Genomic DNA, 13,308 nt, shown 5'->3' with positions numbered 1-13,308 from the left:
ATTTTTTCTTTGTTGAGCAACATATAAAATTGGAAGCATTGCATCCGGGCAAGGATAGGGAGATCAGCAAAATGATTGGAGACTCGTGGAATAAACTGACTGATGAAGAGAAAGCTGTGAGATACAGATGTAGGTGGCTGTTAGAAAACATACTGAAACACTTAATAGAATGGAAGCAACAACTTCAGAGACATCCCAAATCCAATCTGAAGAAAATGGTCAGATGTAGAACAAGAAATCAGGGAATTTAAAATAGATGAAAACACCCTACTTTCTGTGATACCCGCCTCTTCCAATCTAAGTCAACCCTGCTCTTTGAGAAAACCAAGCGAAGCCAACTCTTCTGAGTCTGCCTTGAACTCAAAATTCAACAGAAGTGAGACTGACTCAGCAAGTTCCACTTGCACATCTCACAAGTGACACTTGATCATCTGTCCATAAATACATAGGAAAGCAAACAGTATTTTTGCTTGTTTTTCGCAAAATTTCACAACAAACAACGATAACTCATTGTAAATGTATATCAATCCACTGACCAGTCAAATACAGCTTAAAATTAATAAGTGAAATCAAGAAATACCAGTCCAATGTAGCTAACCAATACAACATTAATCGGTTGCTGGTGTATTTTTGCTTTCTAGAGAAGCGATGGTTGTTCCTTCCGTTCCTTTATTTTCGACTTTGAATAAAAGGCAGAATTCAAGCATGCCATGTAGCATTCAATAATGCTCTGTTGTGCTTTCGTCAAATCTGATATACCAATTCTACCATTAAACTATGCATTTGGTACACTAAATCGGATTTGTAATAATGTCATATTTTTATTTTAATAAACTAAATAAAAAAATTTAGTGACAATTTTGTTGAAATAATTGATTTCACTGCCTAGAACGTATGTCTGGCATTGTATGAGGTTTTCTTATTTGCGTATAAGATTATTTTTGGTATAAAGTTTATTACGAAAATTTATAATCGTTAACTTTAAATTAATAATAATTAAAAATATAACTTTTAAAAAAGGGACGCATGTTAAAATCTAAAATATAAAATTAACAATAGGAATTGGATTCGGAGGCAGTGTACCCTTTACATGTTTAGATCACAGAGAATTTAAATATTCTTTACATAAAGTTAAAATGAAAGGGCATAAGTTTACTCATAAACATTTAGCCAACACCATTACATTGCATGCAAGCCACGTGCTTGTGTGTGCCATTATCATACACTCTAGACTCGCCGCATACATTACATGTGTTGGCCTGTGTAAAACATATGTTGGGTAACGCAGACATCATAGTGAAACCTGAGACAGCAGATCAATGCTTTGAGGCAGCAGGGAGGTGAGGGACTCATTCTCTGTGGCAGCAAGGAACCCCCTTTCTGAGACAACGAAGGATGTATCTAGGGCTGCTGGAGAACAATACATGTCTGTCTGAGGTAGAACCAATTTCAAAATATACAACTTTAAAATCAAATACTTGTAATCCGGTATGAAAATTACTTGTAATATGGCATGAAAATTGCCATATTCTTAGGGATTGAGGCGAAAACAGAATTCTCGGCCTCTATCCATATATATTATCATACTCGTGCATATAGATTCAATGCATTTAGAACTTTTTGTAAGAGTTCTGTGTGACCAGGCGAGGCGGAAGCAGCGATGGCCTACATGGCGGTTTTGTTTTTACTTGTGTTGTTATCACCATTCATTGACTCAACCTTAGGGGCTAAACAAGCAAGAAGTAATAGCTTGTTTACTATGTCAGTTTTCATTCTAACCATGGATGGTGAATGCTACTTTACTATTTTAGTATTATTATCGTATACGTTTTTTGTTGCTTCACAGCGAAGATTTGTGATAACTGTGATATGTGCTTTGATTGAATGTTGAATTCTGAGGCCGCGGAGAGCAGAAAAGAGGACAAACAGAAGGCCGCAAGGTGTCAGCTAATTGGGACTCAAATAGCCAGGGAAAATACAGTATGGAGGGGCTAGCAAGGCCGATTCTAGGTAGCAAGTGACTCCTTTCTTCATCATTTCAGTTACGAATGCCTCGTATATAAAGGCATTCGGTAGATAGTAGAGGCACAGGCGAAGATAGAGCCCGCAGCATAAGCTACAGAGTACGAGTCAGCAGTGATAGAGACGGTTGCATTTGATCGAATGAAAGCATCAGTAGCAGATTCGGTTGAAGCAGTTGAACCACCACTAGCAACAGAGATGGAAGCAAAGGTAGGAGCACCACACCCATCGGCATCATAGATACTAGTGGACCTACACTATAATCAGTAGTTGGTAAATTCATTCTCTCATAAATACAAGTGTAAAGGATAACGAATGGAAATCTCTATATTGAAATGACATATTGCGTAACTAAGATAACATTTCTAAAGAAATAGAATTGGGTATGAAACACGTACCAGGTTGTTGTTTAGCCGAGAAATTTTCAAAGAGATGTTTGCAAAATAATTGTTGATTGTTGGGTTGTTTTGCAGTTTTACCCAGAAGAAGTTACGCAGAAGGTACGAATATGACGAATCTTCAATACATAATACATATTTGTTCTAATACAAAAAGAAGTAGATCCCCTGACAATATCAAAATGTACAACCGGTTGTGATCCTTTCAATGTACATCATACGATATATATGAATTAGTATGATTATGCATTCTGATGTCTTATGTATGTCAGTTCTTTCTAGTAAAAAGTGTGCGGAGATGGTTTCCAGGAGATCAATATACGAGAAGAAGGAGTGAAAATTCAAGAAAAAGGTGGAAAGCATAATAAAATGCAAGAACATGACAACATTCAAGAGTACAGAAAGAAGCGAGACCAAAAAAGACTTATGGCCGGAAAGACAATAGACAGTACCGAAATACAGGCCGGAGACGGAGGCAGACTGGCCAAAGATGGAATGGTATAGTAAAGAGGATGAAGAGGAAAAGGCAGTAGTAAGGATAGCCCATATTAGTCCTTAATAGTAGACTTACCGGGCCAAAAATGGGGAAGATATGATTCATGAAAAAAAGGGAGGGGATACTCCCGTTGCTCAGTACAGCTCCCGCCCACCCAAGAGGGATTTCTTTCATTACAGCTAAACCCGTTACAGCACTAAGCCCATTACAGCCTAGCCTCGGAAGGCTTTCTTTCGTTACAGCCCAGTTGCAGAGAGTTGTTGCAGAAAACAATTGATCCACTTCACTATCGATGGTGAAAAATTCGGTATCCATAGCTGTTGTGGTATCCATAGCTGTTGCAGAAAACGATTGATCGATTTCACTATCAATGGTGAAAGAATTAGAGCTCGTGCTATTGCTTATCAAACTCTCCACCGCCCAGCTCGAATGTACCTAAGATTATGGCCATGCACATCTTCATGCAGCCCTCTTCTCCTCCTGCCATCTCGCCATGCTCATCTTCATGCAGGGCAACAGACCACCTGTCTGTCTAAAATAATGTCTGTCTAAAATAAGACAATTGAACATCATCCCAAGCATGGATGAACATCCCAATCCCAAGCATTAAATGCTTAGCATTAATGCTAGCATTAAGTTGATCTTAAGCTAATAACAAAAACATAAATACATATAACCTAAATTTTTGCCTCCCCACCTCATGAAGATGCCAAATAAGATGATAAATGATTATGTATTTAAAAAATTTCATTATAACCCATGAACGGATAGTAACAAGCAGCTCAATTAATACTAACATCCTGCTTTTTTATTACTATAGTCCCGGGCCATTGCCAGATGGCAGAGACTAATAATAGATCAAATTAAAATGCAGACTTGAGCATTTCATTCATTTAATAACCTTTAACAATATTTTATTTCACTCCCCTTCCTCTCCGCTTCCATTTGCCCGCATGGCACAACTCCCGTTTGCTTTATACTCTGCATCATCTAGGCTTTCTTCCTAGCTAAGGAGGTCAATCATTATACAACAATAACATTAAAATAGAGGTGTAATGTCATAAAGGTTTTCTCATATGAAACTACCTCCTCTCACTCACTCACTCACTCCTAGAGTCTCCTCACCCACATTAACAAACCGCCCGCGCTCCCACTTTGTCCCTCCACGACTATCCGTCGCCATCCCCCGTATGGTCGATCACGATGTTACGTTTCAGTTCAACTATGCATTGAACGCCGTTTGAATCAGGAAGTGACATCGGATTATAAATAATATTTATAATTTAATTAAATATGGCATTTTAGTCTTTTGATTGCTAAGTTTATCAAGTATACATATTCTATTTTTCTAGTTTTGAACTATAATTTTTAAAGGAAACATATACTTCTTAACCATTAGACACACTGAAACTATATAGACCTATTAGCTTAAATATATACACAAATATAAAAATATTAACTCACAAGATTCTCAATAAAACATATCTCAAAATAATTTAAAAACATAAAATTTATTAGCTTAATATAATAATATATATAACACTTATGAAACTCTTTGCGAATCGATTCTAAACACCAAAACTCCAAAACTACATTAATTACTTCGCTTATATAACATTATATATACATCGAACCATCAAGAAAGTCAATCACTTTAAGTAATACTTTTAAGGAAACACACATTCTGGAAACAATCAAGAAGACCAATAGCTTTGACTAATAACAACTTCATTCCAACGAAACAATGAAGAAGATAAATGGGTTTGAGTAATACATTTAACGAAACACCCATTCTAGAAACAATGAAGATGATCAATCGTTTTGAGTAATACGAACTTCTGTGTTAGACCATCCTCTTTCAAATGAAATTGTTGGCATAGAAGAAAGAGATAGTTCGCTTTAGGCTTTATTAAAATTACAACGTTTTTATTGCTCAAAACAAAAAAACTGTTTAAATATTATTGTTTAAAAGAGCTAATAGAGATGTTGGAAGATTTAAATGGTTTCTCAGATGAAATGTTAAGTAAATTAACTGCTATATTTTGTTGCAAATTTTATTCTTTCTGTTATTCCAAAACACTCATTTTAACTCCTACTAATTTAATAAATAATAATGGTTATTAATTCATCGAGTATCTCTGGCATATAAACATGATTCATCTTCAGCTTCAGCATTATTGTACAAGTTTTTTTCTGGTTCCTTTCGGGACTTGCTAAAGGTTAAACAACCTTTCATGGTTTGCCAAATCCAAAATTTTACTCTCATGAATATAGCTGATTAAATGGTTTCTTAATCTATATAATAATATAAATCTATCTTTGAATAGATGATAATATATTTCTATATTTTTATTTGTGAGAAGTAATAATTTTTTTATTATTTATTTAAAGCTATATATATATATATATATATAGTTTTTTTATTTATAATATAGATAATATATGGTTATATTGTTTTTTTTCAAAGGAAATATGTTTTTTTATATTTATTTAGCACATTAGGAGTATCTTGACACAACTCAATAAAGCTCAATTTTAAAACATATGCAATATAATTAAGTTAATTTACAAATTGTGAATTGTATATGTTTTTATATTGTAAAATATCTATATTATTATCATTGTGCAATTTTGTGTATACAACTCTCCTGTTTGTGGGACAAGGGACTCATCTCCGGGCAAGGATTTGACTTGTAAGTTTATTAAGGCATACATAATCTAGCCTACTCTGGTTTTGAACATATGACCTCTTATAAGTAAACACATGCTTTTAACCATATCTTAGTCGTATCTTCCTTACGTTGATTTATATAATAATTTTAATCTCTCTCACACACACAATTTTAATTACCTTTTCACAAAGATTGTTTTCATTTTTAATATTGTATTTTTAACCATTTAAAATTATTATTAGATCAGAAAAAAATACCATTAAGGCATGAATATATTGCTATCTCAAATTCTTGGATAACTTAATTACTTATATAATTCAAAAATAGCTAGGAAAAATGCAACATAATTACATATATAAAATAACAATATTAATGTTTAAAGAAGTACATTTTCAAATTTACACTTTGTCATCGCTGAGTGGCGCTATTGAGCCAAAAACCAAAATTAAGCAATAATACTTGTGGAAGAACAAAACAAATTGGAGCATGTAGAATAAACTAGGTAGCAAAATGTAATTTTACATAGTGGAAATAAATGCACATAGTTACCAAACCCTAACTAATTCCTTCTAACATTTGGTTATAATTATGCCCATTGGAGCATTGTGGCCATAATTACACCAAAACATATACTTGAATCTAATGCACAAATTGTTAATCTATGGAATAGAGCTATAGTTCATAATTCTCTTGGGCTATAATTAATTAGTACCTCTTTCTAAGGTTGGGATATCATCGACTCTAAATTAAGGAGGAAGATATAGGGAAGGTAATTTTCTAAACTTGTTATGGACATTATGAGTTTGTAGTGGTGCCATTTGGATTAACCATGAATGGGGTGTTTTCGTGTGTTTGGTGAATGGTGTCTTTCGAGATTCTTTCGACAAGTTTGTTATTATTTTTCTAAATGATATTGGTATATTCCAAATGATAGGAGGAGTGCGAGAAACATATGAGATTATTATTGCAAGTACTCCAACAACACCATTTCTATGAAAGGATTAATAAGCACTCTATCCATTAAAAGTAGATTCATTGTTTAGGCCATATTATTTTAGTTGATGGGATAGTTGTAGACCCATAAAAAATTTTATCCGTTAACGAATTGCCAAAACCAAAGAATGTTATAGAAGTGAGGTCTTTTGTGGGCCTAGATGGCTATTATAAAAGATTCATTAGAGTATTTTCTAAGATTTTTCATCCCATCACTTCGTTGTAGAGGAAAGGTGTTAAAGTTGAATGGAAATTTGAGTGTGAGGAAGCCTTTTGGTGTTTGAAGGCTTTGTGAACAAGTTCTCTAGTACTGAAGATAGTGGATCCAAAACAAGATTCTCATGCGCATTTTCTTGAAGATGAAGCCTAAGTCTACACATTTTCATGTTCTCTTGGGTGTGAAGTTCATAATTTTAATTTAAGTTACTTATCTTTAAAAGTTAATAGGTTGGATCTTTAATTTAGCTAAAGTGCTTCCATTTTTTGTATTACATTAGTCTATTATCACTATTAGTCACTTACCAAACTGTAACATAGCATTCACATGTAATTTCACGTCTCTAAGGATTCCTGCACTAGCATAGATTCCTGCACCATGGATCAATGGATAGGAGCACTAGTTATGGGCTAGCTAGTAGATCTAATAATTGTTGGAGATATGTTGGGTAGAAGATTAGAGGGATGAATCATGCCTATTTTCCTCTAGTAATCAAAAGAAAACCTGGAATGAAGCAACGATTTCCCAAAACAACCCTTGCAACCCTTGCAACAAGCATGGAACAAATTTTTTGATACCATGTGGTCTTCCTCACTTAAGAATTATGGCACTTGTAAAGTCCCTCGTACTTATGCAGCTAAGCTACATGAATCATTGTATATATCTAGAACTTCTAGACCATATTCCTAGGCCATATTAAGAATAGTGTTGGCTACAAGGAATTATACCTTGTGGTTTGTGATCTATTCTATACTTAGTTTGAAGAAAATATGTTCATTATTTGGCAATAGAATCCAATATCTCACTCTATTTCTATGTTTTATGAGTTATCTTCTCATAGTTCACTAAAGGATCCCCTTCCTCGGGAGTGTTCATGGTTATGGTGTAGGTGGACTCTTAGGGATTTTGAAGCTTTGGAATTAGAAAAATGTGATATGCTTTCTTTTAATTGCCTCAATGCTTTATTATGGAAGATGCATTTATGTAGAGAAAGCTACTTTGACGACATTAGGCCTAGGGAAAATCCCTTATTAGTCCCTGCCCTCCAGGCATGGACTATAGTAATCGTTCGCGGTGGATATAGCATTACTTGACCTGCTATTAGTCCGCGGTGGATATAGCATTACTTGACCTGCTATTAGTCCCCGGTCATCAGCAATTAACCAAAGTTTTATTCCCGACCCTGCTTTTTCATCTTATTTGGGCTCTTTCCAAAAAACCGAAGCTAGACGGCAAAAACCAAAGCTGATCTGATGCGAAAAGCATAGGTTATATTTTTGTTTGTCCGATATTTTCAAATTGTCAGTCCCTGCAAGCTAAACTAATGTTTAGCATTACTGGACAACATTAAATTTTATCTCATACATTGTTTAAACCATATAACTTCGCTATGGCTGGTATTTTCATGTTGCCGACTCGTCGCTAGCTGCCTTTACCACATCATATCTGCATGTTGACCACTTGGCGGAACACCGATCAGAAACATGTGAATCAAACACAATCGGATCAAACACAACTTTGATCCAGGACCAGGTATGCATACCTGAACTTTGAAGCAGCAGCGAGCCTGGGAGTTTTAGTTGAACAGGAGCAGAGCCTCGTCCATTCTCCATTCTCCTACTTGCGATACCAGTAAGTCCATTCAGCGAATTTTCTTTTCTAGGTATAGGAAAATTATATACAAATCATTACCCATTCAGCTAATTTTTAAACAATTTTTCCTTTTGATGGTGCAGTAGGGTTTTCGGCAGAATTCTACCGTAAGTAAAACAGATGTTCCCTCCTGGAAATGCAAGAAGCAAGACTGAACATTCTTAAAATCAATATTCTTGGGCTCTCTCCGATTTGTGCCTCTACAAAATCTGTGCCTCTGCAAAATCTGGAACATGAGCAAGAACATCCGCTTCTGCACAGTGGAGCATGAGCAGCAACAACAACAACAATCTGTCCGACCTCCTCTGCCTCTGCAAATTTTGTCCGACCTCTGCCTCTGCAAATTTTGTCCGACCTCTGCCTCTGCAAATTAACCTCTCCGACCTGCTCTGCCTCTGCAAATTTTGTCCGACCTCTGCCTCTGCAAATTTTGTCCGACCTCTGCCTCTGCAAATTTTGATGCATAGAGAGCTAATTAGAATGAGTTATCTGCAATGGATAGGGAGAAACAACGCAAAAGGGAAGGAATGGGTGATTCAAGTGATTTTGTTTATGCAACAGTTGTTTCTTATGATTCAATCGCAAATTTTCAGCTATTTTCATTCAATTTTCAGCAAATTCCAACAATTTCCATAAATTTACAAATTGTTTTTGCAAATTTTCATTCATTTTTTACTCTATAGGTTAGCTAGATTTGATTGCTTCCAATGAAAACAAAAACTAAAAAATAGACATGAAGGTAACTGTTGGTTTTTGTTTTAAGAAAACAACGTCAGCCAGAAATAAATGGGTATAGTACTATGATAGGAAATTTACCTCTGTTAATGAAGCTTTCACATCACTCTCGTTTGTACTAACAGGACCAAGACAACTCCTTCTGTGCTTAAGCTTGCTCTAGCTTCCCTTTCTTGGCATTTACAATAATTGAATATTCAGTTGGCTTAGATTAATCCAAGGGTGTTTTCGCTGAAATAGCTTGAATCTCAAGCCCAAATTTCAGAAAATCAAGAGCCAAGCTTTGGCTTCTTTAATTAAATTTGTCCATATCAGAAATGTTTAATCAAAACTATGATAACTTACCTAAAATACATTAATAACACTCGGATCTCTAGTCAATTGCATCTATAGTTGTAGCAGACATTAAAGTAAGGTCCGAGGCAATTCTTCGACTTAATCCGAATCGGTTTTTTCATGTTCCTGAATTAATACGATGAATTCACAGCTGCAGAGCAGTCTCAATTTGTTAAATTCGTAAAGCTCAATTATGTTCTGAACAATAAATACCTCTGTTGACAAATAAAAAGACGCAGTTGACGTCCGCCTGTTCAAATCCCCATCGTTCTCCAAACCGTCCAACCTCCGTCCACCGACACTATGAAGATGGAATGAATGGTTAAAGCGTCTTTCGGGGAGGCGGAAATCAAAAGTCGTACAGCAAACGAAGCCTTCCTTTATGCATTGCTCTGATGAAGCACTCTCGTGAAGAATAGAACCAGGTTTACACCCACCCCAAAGCCTGAAGCAGGAAGCTCGGACGCGGGCCTCCAAGGAAATCGCATGCAAATTGACATGCGACATGTTCTCAGGGAAGGGTGGAACGCGTGGCTTGCATGCAATGTAATCGTGTTGGCATTGAGCTGGTAATGCATTGCGTGTAATCGTGTTGGCATTGAGCTGGTAATGCATTGCGTGCTCAGTTCTTGGTCCACGTGGGCACAATACTTTTTCTTTTTAAACAATGGACATAAAAGACCTTATACCATGCTCATGCGATATTTCGAGATTAAACCGTAAGATGCACCCCATATTTTATTGTGCCGTCTGGAATGAATTTTAATTTAGATGGAAGCTTTATAATGTGATCTGTCCATCCAGCCAGGACAAGATCTTCATTTAACATCGTAGAACTATATGGTAGACTGTGCACGACAAAAAAGATCCCACGAGCCTAAGGTACATACGTCTGGAAGAAACTCTTCATTTAACTTGGATATTAAAAAAATTTAGTAGGCCGAGGCACTGTACATAACACCGAAAACATGTATCATTGCAAACATTATTAAATTCGATGTATCTTCTTATCACGTGTTACGCAATAAGAAGTATATAGCCGCTATCATCGGCACTTTTTAAACTCTTCCCATAATGCTAAAGTAACTGGTAGGACCAGCAGGTGCCTTACGTGGATAAATCGGCGCCATTTGTGTTTACACATTTTCGGAATTGGCACTAGAGCATGGAGACTTACTGTTTCATTCTTCATGCCTTTTTATGGTTTGTTATGAAAGAATTTACTTGGAAGTGTTGTATTTCTGTTATAACTTTACAATGGGATTTTGAGGTCGTATTTAGTCTTTTCCTAACTCAAGTGGGGGACAAAACCTGCAACTCCACTATTTCTACAACAAAACCACTGAGTGTCCAACTTCATACTACCTCGGTGATTCCTTTGAGAGGACGATTCCTGGTACGCAATTTGCTGCTATATTGCCACTTCTAAACATAAATCATCATGCATGTATAACAGTTTGCTTGAGTTGATTATATTTATGTCAAGTTTTCTTTCGTCGAAATAGAAATAATATAAGAAATATTTATAGCGCTTCTTTCTGGTTCGCAGTGTTTTTCTAGAGTCACCGCTGGCATAAATAAAGTTGCAAACCTGCAATTGCACTTCTGGAGAGAAAAACTTGCGAGAATTCAAGTACCCCGAGACTTTCACAGCAAGCTTGTCTACGCTCACAGAGGACGAGGCCAACAGACTGGAAATCTGCAATTCCATGCCACCCAATTCTGTAAATCCGCGAATTTACTGTTTCGCCCACCTGTAGATTTGGATGCTGGTATCCTTAGTTGGACCAGATCCGGACCAGTGAATTTTTGTATGAGACGAGTGACAAGCTTTCCTCACTGAAGAAACTAAGGGAAAGGCGACAAATAACATTTCCAGAGCTTTACAGTCCATGGGCGGTCAATGTGTCGATCAATAAGCTCTACAGAGCCGTATCTCCTTGTCAAAAGGTGAATTGCATATAACAAGCATTTTCCACTACGAAATAGGGTATATTCTCGGAAGCTAAATGGGCTAGACAGAACTATGTGCAGGGACTAGCTGCTTGTGTGCAGGGACTAGCTGCTTGGCAGCCTTCCTTGTTTGAATTTGTTAACTTATTTTTCCAATGGATTATCATAACTCTAATGTTGAAGCTATCCAATTATGAAGTCATGAACCTAACTTATAGGATATTGTTCAAACAATCATTTTCAAATAGAAGTGGATATGTAAATGTGGAATTGTTTCATCATTTTCTTTAAATAAAATATGTTTGTAATTGGTTTTTTAATATGTTCAAAATAAAGATATCATAGAAAAATATCTATAAAGATAAATAAAAATAAAAATACATTTTTTATTAATTTATGTTTATTTTTAATATTATAACAATTATATATAAATTATTAATATTATTTTTTATTATTCTTTTTATCCTCAGGGTCTGAGAATCTTTCTAAAACATACGGAATTAAGGTTAAATAGAAAATATTAACTAGTAAGATTATCAATGAAGCCCATCTCAAGATAATTTTAGAGCATAAAATTTATGAAATTAAAATGACCAATGAAATACCGGCTGCATGAATCTTGGCTGTAGAAAAAATTGATCTCTCCGGCTATATAACATTATATATACACGCATTCAAACGAAACAGTCAGGAAGATCAATCGCTTTGACTTCTACGAGCAGTGAAGAAGATCAATCGCTTTGAGAAATACTTTTAACGAACAACGCATTCAAAAAACAATCAAGAAGATCCATTGCTTTAAGTAATACGAACTTCCTTGCTAGCCCATCGTCCGCAAACGCGGCGGAGATGTCAGGGAAGAGAAAGGCAGTGGAATGCAATGAGATGGTGAGGTTGCAGAGCGCGGACGGTAAAACATTCGAGGTGGAGAAGGCGGTGGCATTACAGTCACGTACTATAAAGAAGGCAATGGACAACATGGGCACTCAGGATCCCATTCCTCTGCCCATTGTAGACAGTGAAATCCTGCTAAAGGTTATCAAATATTGTGAATATCATGTACATCACCCACCTCGTCCAATGGAAACCATAGCCGACATCGACACGTGGGATGTCGAGTTCTTCAATGTTAATCGTTTTACTCTATCTGACATTGCATGTGCTGCCCACTATCTGGATATTACCAGCCTTGTGGATTTGGCTTGTAAAAATTTGGCCGACGTATTATTTCGTTTGGAAACACCTAAGAAAGTCCGTAGGCCGCTCAACCTTCCGAATGATGTTACTCCGAAAGAGGGGCAGGACATCAGGGGCAAATTCCAATGGGCTTTCGAATGAAATTCCTGGGCTAGAAGATAGATAAATATTGCGTTAGGTTTTTGGTTAAATTAAAATTACAACTTTATTACTGGAAAAACGTTTAAAGATTATTAGTTAAAAATGTTAATGGATAGGTTGGAAAATTAAAATGGTTTGTTAGATGAACTGCTATTTTGTTGTGAATTTTATCCTTTAGGTTATTTCAAAACACTTCTTTTAACGCCTCGCAATTTAATAAACAAAGATGGTTAAAACAATCTGGCAGAAGTATGAATACGAACTCATCGAGTAACTCTGTCATATAAATATGATTAATCTTCACCTTCACCATTGTTGTACAAGTTTTTGGTTGGTGCTTTTCAGGACCGGCTAAATGTGGTTTTTAATGGCTTGCAAGACCCAAAATTCCTGTCCCACCAGGATAGTTGATTAAATAGTTTTTTGGTTTATATAATAATATATTTTACTAAGTAATATTTGTATTATATACACCAGGATGGGGTTGTCAATATT

General features: G+C 35.8%; 1 pseudogene; it reads left to right on the top strand.

The window, feature by feature from the left end:
* The first annotated feature begins 12,324 nt into the window (after window positions 1-12,324).
* LOC149171955 (SKP1-like protein 11 pseudogene) lies at window positions 12,325-12,813 on the top strand (annotated as a pseudogene).
* Window positions 12,814-13,308: the final 495 nt, after the last annotated feature.

This window comes from Pinus tabuliformis, chromosome 4_2 (assembly GCF_031772625.1).
Source record: "Pinus tabuliformis cultivar Carrire ecotype Pingquan chromosome 4_2, CPIR1, whole genome shotgun sequence".
NCBI lineage: Eukaryota > Viridiplantae > Streptophyta > Pinopsida > Pinales > Pinaceae > Pinus > Pinus tabuliformis.
The sequence above is the reverse complement of the archived record's forward strand: the minus strand, read 5'-3'. Positions and strand labels throughout refer to the sequence as shown.